The sequence below is a fragment of the Serinus canaria genome, chromosome 1A, assembly GCF_022539315.1.
Source record: "Serinus canaria isolate serCan28SL12 chromosome 1A, serCan2020, whole genome shotgun sequence".
In the NCBI taxonomy this organism is placed as follows: domain Eukaryota; kingdom Metazoa; phylum Chordata; class Aves; order Passeriformes; family Fringillidae; genus Serinus; species Serinus canaria.
The window spans coordinates 57,451,053-57,459,400 of NC_066314.1; positions in this window are offsets into that span (position 1 = coordinate 57,451,053).

The following is an 8,348-nucleotide window of genomic DNA, read 5'->3' on the forward strand; positions in this document are numbered from 1 at the left end:
AGTCAAATGAAGGTTTGCAGTGCCCTCAGACCTGACAGGGAGACGTGTCCAGAAATTCTGTGGCAGGCTGAAATACTGAGGCCTAAACAACAGACCCTGGCCAAAGTTGCCTCTAGATGAACCTTCCAACCAAAAGTTTTACATATATATATATATTCAGTCATTAATGAACTATTGTTATATGTGTTTGTTTATTGGCAAAACATGTGTTTACCTTTCCATATCCAGAAACAGGATAAGGGCACATCTGGCCTACTTAGGGGGTTCACAATCAAAGACAATTCCCTTGGTTCCCCCTTGAGCCCTTGTCAAGCCTTTGGGGGAAATCTAATAGGGGAATGAAACTAGAAATTATTCATGTCAGCTTGTTTGCTTAAGAGTATAAAAGCTGGGCTACTGTCACAACAAAGTTGGGAAGCCATTCCAAATCTCCACAAAGGTGGAATGAGTTGGAAAGAATCTTAAAGATCATCTTGTTCCAAACCCCTGCCATGGGCAGGGACACCTTCCACTGTCCCAGCTTGCTCAGAGCCCCATGCAACCTGGCCTTGGACGCTTCCAGGCACGGGGCAGCCACAGCTTCTTATGGCAACCCAAAGTATTCTGTGATTTTTCAGCTCCACTAAGTCTTAATTCCTTTTTTCATTCAGATTTTTCCTTTCTATTAGGGAATTGCATTGCTAATTTGACAGTTGTTACATGGACTGAGTGTAGGAAACATCCATTGAGTTCAATCAACTTTTTTGGTTTTTATTGCTGGTTTTCTGGAGTGAGAAGCACATGATAGCACCAATCCCACAAATTTTGCCATAAAAATAGTGCCCCTCTTTCCTGTGGAATATTGCCTACACTCATCAACAGGTTCTGCTGCATCTTGAGGGAGTGCTGACTGTGTGGGCTGGTGCTGTTTGAAGAAGAAAGGTGCAATACCCCACTGAGTTGATGCTTTTGAACTCCATTTGACAAGGATGTTGCAAATACCATGGGGGAGAAGTTAAAACAGGGATCCAGCTCCCCTTGTAAATCCTTTTATGTGGTACTGAGATGCTGCATAACTTAATACTGGAGATAGAAGATAGGGTAATTTGTATTGTATTTCTGAGCACTTAGCCACACTTTTCAGCATTTAAATGTATACTTATTATTTCTCTGTGGTATTTTTTATTTCCCACAAAACTATGATGGCTAAATATCTTCAGTAATTTAAAGATATTTTCATGTGGGTCTGTGTGGGTGGGACAATGGCCCTGCATGTCTGTGTTAGTAATGAGATGTCTGTGTTAATAATTCTGCTGCAATTCCTTAGCACCTAATGAATTTGGCTTCCTAAAATCTAGCTAAGGGCATGGGTAATATCTGACAGCATTTTCCTAACAGAGAACCTCTCACACTTCACTCCTACTCTTGCCAGCTCTATTTCCATTTTTCCAAGATGAGTCATGTCCATCTTTTGGCCTCTGCAATCCCAAACTCAGTGTGCCCATGACCAAGAAAGAGCAAAGAAGGAGAGATTTTTAACATACGAGGCTCTTGTCCAATACTTACATTGTGCAGCCTCAGGTCAGAAGTGAAGAATCTTCTGGTGTCAGTTGAGTCCTATGTCTCTCTGTACCTCATCAAGAAAACTGATTTGGTAAAGATTTCATTACAAGATCTAAATTCAAAGATAAGTAGTCTGCAAATCAGCTATTCTGAAATAAATAAAATATTTAAAATGAAATATGCATTATGAATGAAGAGTGCAGTAAACACTTGAAAAACAACCCTCCTTTGTGAAAGCAAACCTTTTGGGCTGGATTTTCACCACTTGACAATTCCAGATAATGACTTTTATTTGGTTGTAGTAAAAAAGAAAATTAAAAGAAAGCAAGGATGTGAGAGAGAGAGGCTTAGAAGGAAGATTTCAAATAGAAAACCTCACTAAAATTCCACTTACAGTAACTAGGATGTTTTTCCCTCAAATTATCTTTTTCTTGGGTTCAGTGGATGTGCTTGACAGCTGAGCAAATGTGGATTTTTCTGGATTTAATGTGCTCGCTTACTGTATCCAGACCTATAATAACTGGGAGATATTTTCTGAGTTGTAAAAGATTTGAAAAAACCTGTAACTTTTTTGGGACCAAAATATTTCTAATATAAACAAAGAGTTTCTGCTACCAAGGAGGAAAAAAAAAATTGTTAATGTTAAATATATTTTTAAAAATAATGGAATGTCTAATACTTTTGAAATCAAACATTTCAATTTTTCCTTTCAGGATGTTCTTTTAGGAGAAATTAATTGCTTTGGGTTTACCCCAATTAACTTTTTAAAAATCCTTACTATACAAATAAGAACAAGTGTTTCTTGTCTTTTTTTCCCGCAGTAATTCACAGCCAAAAGGTCCCTGTCTGGGTCAAAGTCCAAGAAAGATTTAAAAAGTGGTTTTAACAAGAATCATTTTGCAACCAGCTGATGACCATAAGGAAGGCTGGCTACCTCTCTGCCTCCAAAGTTTACCCATTTTTAGACAAACATTGTGACATCTTTTGTGCAACGTATATTTTACTGTTGTGTGAAAGAGGAACTGAAAACAGCTGAAGAAAGTAAAACTACTGAAACTGGTATAAACTCTTTGTATCTGGATAAAATTAAGCTGTCTGTTTCTCTTTTATACTTAAAGCAAAACAAAACAGCCTGGTTTTTATTTAGCAGCCTTGGTGGCATTTTTTCCCCTCTAAACCCCAGCTGCTTTAACATCAGACATCTATACTTAGTGGTTGCCTGACAGTGGAAAAAACAAGAATTCCCAAGGATGTCCTATCCTATGCCAGACATCTCTCATTGTGACGAGGCCTTAGCACCATCAAAGGGAACAATTTCTTCCTCATATCCAATCTAAATCTGCTCTCTGTCAGTTTAAATCCATTCCCCCTTGTCCTGTCACTCCAGGTCCTTGTCAAGAGTCTCTCTCCATCTTTCCTGTGGGCTCCCTTCAGGCTCTGCAAGGTCACAATGAAGTCACCCCAAAGCCTTCTCTTCTCCAGGCTGAACAATCCAAATTCCCTCAGCCTTTCCAGGCTGAAGATTCCCAGTCCTCTTAGCCTTTCAATATACCTTTTGTCCAACACACTTGGAGCATGACCCTTGGCAAAGGGAGATGAAGAGGAACTATGTTCCACTTATAGAGAAGCAGATGCCGCCATTTCAGGAGACACCTCCTGTCACAATGTCAGATCCAGGCAGCTTTCTGTGAGGGCTGAATCCACGTGCCACCCAGCCCGTGTGGATGTGCAGCTCAACCCCATCAGGTCCTGTTCTTCATGGTCCCAGCAGAGGTAGAACATGCTGGAAGGATCCAGGAAGGTGGGGAAACGCAGCAGTGGAAATGCAAGCTGGCCAGAACAAAAGCATGGAAGGAAAAAGAGGAAGAGCAGTCTCTTGATTCCTGAGAAGAACATCACCATCATCTCTGCAGTCTCTGAGTCTTGCTGATACCTTGGGCAGCTAGGAGAAGCCCAGTTTATATGGAAGTGCCCGAGGCTGGGCCTGTTGCAAGGAAGGAGGGCTGGAACCCAACTGTTCTATATTCAATTTAAAATGTAGGAAAGAGCAACACTTTACATAACATGCCCTGGCACCCTGCCTGAGTGAAACTGTACTAAGCCATCTCATATACATCTTTAAACATTTTTAACAGCTGTTTTGTCCTACAGAACCAAAACAAGGCAGCCAAGTGTTTACCTCCTACCCAGTACTCCTCAGGGTGGGGGAATGTGGGCACTTCTCACCAAGGAAAAGGGGCTCTTCTGATGAACTTGTCTTGCCATTGCATATTCTAAAATGAACCCCAACTGTGCCACTGTGGTGGGATGATTATGGACAAATTTGTAGGAAAGAAGCTAAGTCTTAATGGCTTATCAGAGGAAGCTGTTGTGGCACATGGAAAGGGCTCCTGTGACAGCAATCTGGAAGAGTAGAATAAGAAAAATGCCTCTTCTCCATGTGCTATACCTTGGTGGGAGTGAGTGCATCGTCTCTTGTCCTGCCTGAGACCTTTCAGTATAATGACATAAAAACAATAACCCTCAGCAGGTTTCTGACCAGTTCTGCCAGGAAGTGCCTTGTCCATCATCTCCAATTTGCCCAACTGCATAATCCACTACAGAACTTATCCCAGATCTGTGGATTCTGGAGGACATGGTAGTTTATTCCTATTAACTTGCAGGGAAAATGTAGAAAAGCCATTTGTATTATTTTTCTGGGGCAAGGGTTGGAAGAACAAATGAACAACAGAGAAGGAGAGTTACCTGATCTGATTCTCAGGCATAGGGTTTAAAGAGATCAAACTGCATACAGATTGATTGAATCCCAGGTCATGTTGTTGACAGTCCTGCTTTAGACAGGACTGTATAGTCATGAAGTCTATTTATGTCTTCTCATTTCAGTTCTCTAATCAAATGCTGACACTTTTTATACTGTCGGCTCCAGAGAGGCCCAAGACTCTGTTTTTTGGGCGAACCAGGGCTGAGATATACAGTAATGCAAATTGAGTATTTGGAGGTTAGGACAGCACAAGGATATCAAAACTGAGAGACTTTGGCTCCTCTGGGAGATGAACCAAAGACAGAACTAATCATGAAGTGGGGAGGGAAAAAGAGAATCTGCATCTTGCAGAGCTGCCCATGGGAGAAATTTTCACAGTGGCTTGTTCTCCACTTTTAGGCAGAAAATCCCTTCCTCACATGGAGAAGAGTGTGAGATTGGAGGATGCAACTGAGACACTGCTGGAATGTGCAACTCTCCTGGAATTACAAGGAGAAGTGGTTTGGCTGTGTGACAAGGATTGGAGTTGCATGGTCTCTTGGATGGAACAGGATGTGGTGGTGTTTGCATGGCACTGCTGAGGGGCGTGGGCGAGATGTGCAGGAAGATACCACAGATTGGCAGTGAGCAGAATGCCAAGGAAGATTTTAAAATTATAGATGACCTGAGAAGAGGGAGGAAGATAAAATCTGCTTCCTGTAGAAAACTAAATGCTCCTACAGGAGCCAAGTGTGAAAAGAAAGAGTGGAGTCAGAGCCACAGGATGGAACGGCACCTCTGAGTATCTGCCTCAGGCAAAAGACAAAGACAGACAGGAGAGGAAAGCAGTGAAGTTCTACTGAGTTTTCTCTCTGGGGATTATGATGACGTACAACAAACTCGGAAGGTGAAGAAGAAGGGAAATGCTGTGCCCAGTTCTCTCAGAACAGCCCTGATTGTTCCACTGCTGAAATCCTTTGTTGGCAGCAAACACATCCCTGACTTACAGCCAACTTCCACCCCACACCTCCCCAGCTCAGCAACTCCCTGTTGCAGTGCAGGAAGCAGCAGACTACTGTTATATAGAGTCAGTTGAAGCAATGTGAGTATCATTTCACAGTATTTACATTCTGGTGAGGTTATTTAACACCTCTGTTCTTTTAGGACAAATTTTAACAAAAAAATTCAACTTCAAAAGAAATTTGGTTTAAAAACATCTGAAGGCTGATACCCAAATAGGTATTTAGGAGAGTGATAACTTGAACCTATTGTAACTAGGTTAAAAAATATCTTTACATTCAGCTATTCACCATGAATCCATCCCAGATTCTCTCTATTTCACACAGCTATAGCCCTTGTGGAAGATGGTGCCAAGCTGACTCACCTTCTGTCACACATCTGCAGGGCTACTTCTTCCAAATCCTATGGATCATATGGAAGCATCAGAGGAGCTGTAAAGCTCCTTGTTGAATAACACATGCAATCCTGAAGGAAAGGGGGTGGAATAAGGGAGATTTTTTCACAAGCTGCCTTGTGAAAGGACTTCACCTTTACTTAGTGTACTTTCTCAGCTCTTTCACTGCTCTGGGCTTGTTTATCCATAGCTGTGTTGCACAAATCCTCCTGTTCTAGGAGTTGTCCCACTGCAGCTGTGAAAAGCCTTTTCCTTCTTCACAAGCTGAAAATCCTGGATGCCCAAAAACCTGAGGATAGAGAGGTGGATATTCTCTTTATAATAAGTAATTTGCAAAGTGGGTTACCAGCTACAGATACATCAGCATGTGAGGGATATTTACAGAATGGGGCATTGTAGAACTGCAGTTCTTTTTCCTCCTTTCCCTTTTCAAGCTTTAAAGGGGTGCCAAAAATACTGCTAAAGACAGGGGCATCCCAGGTGACGGCTAAAGGCATTTTGGAACAAATAAAAGCAGTGTCTACACAGCCATTTTCTGGACAGACTTGTCACCTGAAAGCTCAGAGCACTGGAAGCACAGAGAGGGTCAAAGATGAGCAATTCCTAGGCTGGTAAATTGGCTTTACATGTCTCACATAGCAAACAGGAGGGCACAGGCACACCCAGAGCTGCAGAAATTGATGCCTGCTGGTAAATCCTTGCACGGTAGATCAGGAGCAATCAGGAGAGTCTCTGCTTTTGAAGGCCACCGATGTGGGCTCTGCAATGGCTGTGCATTTGATGTATTGCAGTTAGACCCTCCAAGGAACAGTGGCTGAAGTGCAATTATGCAGAAAGCATTCAATTCCAGAAAGGTTGTTATTTACAGACAACAGTTTTGTAATGAGGTTTCAGAGACAGAAGTGTTCTAACAGCTTGGTCACTGAGCCTCTGTGTCCTCACACCTTGGTTATCTGAAGATCTGTATCTAACATCCTGTAAATAGCCACTGCTGCAGCAGTGCTGGTCCCTGCATGTTCTCTGCAACTCAGTGACATGGATTCCTAGAACTTCTCCATACTGTGATACCCCTCCCAGCCTCACACCCCAAATCACTTATCTGTGCTGTAAAAATGCCCAACAACTGGAAGACAGAATCATAAAATCATAGAATAGTTTGGGTTGGAGGGGACCTTAAAGATCATCTCATTGACCTTCCACTAGACCAGACAGACAGGCCAATGTGCAGAGATGGACAAAAAAGCAGCCACCTCATTTTCTTGGCAAGTGTGATTAAAAAATGGCACTGCATAGAGAAACTAAACATGATGCATGGATTGGGCTTTTCAAGAAAGCAAATTATCAGTGCTTCTTTTCTCTGTGAGACTGCATCATGGAAAGTCTGAGGGTGGCTCCAGCTGAGCATGAGTCAGAGGATTCTTCTCAGCATTTTGTAGGTTGCCCTCTTACACACAGAATTTTCTCATTACCTCCTTTCAAATGGCACAGGAACGAGGATGCTACCTGTGTCTGATGGATCTACTTGTTTCTGCAGAGGAATGCAAAAGCAGTGATGATATCTCAGGGCTAGATATTTCTGCCAAGAAATTTGTATTTATTTCTGTCATCTCTGAAAAAAATCCAACAGTTATCCACAAGAGCCCTTATTAGGAAAGATTTTGAAGATGGAGATCACTGTGAAGGCTGCAGGAATTAAAACAGAACAGCAGGTCAGCAAGGAAGGGAAGACAGCAAATTCATGGCAGCTACAGTGAAATGCCATCTATCTGCCTTCTATATGGAAGGATGAATTATAGGCTCAGATGACTTTGCCACTTTTCCCTCAACATTGAATGCCTTGGAAAACCCACCAGCATATGCCATGAGAAATAATATGATGATGCTTACTACAAAGAGCTACTGAAATATACTCATTGTGAAGAAAACACGGCTCCAGCACAGAAGCCCATTTATCAAATGAGGTTTACACCTTCATTAGGGTGACATCCATTCCAGGGGTCAAGGGCACCTCAATATAATTGATCCCAAACTTTGCCCCTGAGGTAGAACAGACAAAAACCCAAGTGCACAGTTGTGAGAATCAGATATTATAACTTGGGGCAGCCTAAGCAGGGAAGGGAATGTGACACAGCAGATGAAGAATGAGCAGCAACTGCACCAAACTAGTAAATTCTTGTTCCAAGGGTCTGAGAAATGTGATGAGGGCTCTATCCAGACTCTGCAGTGCACCCACCCTGGCTGTGCTGTGCCATAACATGGTACAGAACAGAACTTACTTTTCCCAGTAAATCATTCTGCTGAACAATGGGAATGGGAGCATTTTATGGTCTCCATGAGGGTTCAGCTGCAAAGGAGTCTCTCTGACACCAGAGGTACAAATGATTCTGGCACTGCAAGCTGGCCTGCTTGTCAGGAACGTCTGCATCACAGCAGTATGGTAACTGTCTGCCAAAATACCCTTGTAATTTTCCACTCAATTGCCCTCAATAATGGGCTATTGCCCTTCTTGGGTCACTCATTTTCCAGGTATTTCTTCAGGAGTCCAGGATTTGCCTGAAGCTGAGGGGACGATCACAGCAGACCATTTTCCCTGAGGTGACTTCTACCAGTAAGTGATTCAGCTGTACCTGTCAGATGGCTTGTTTACTCCTG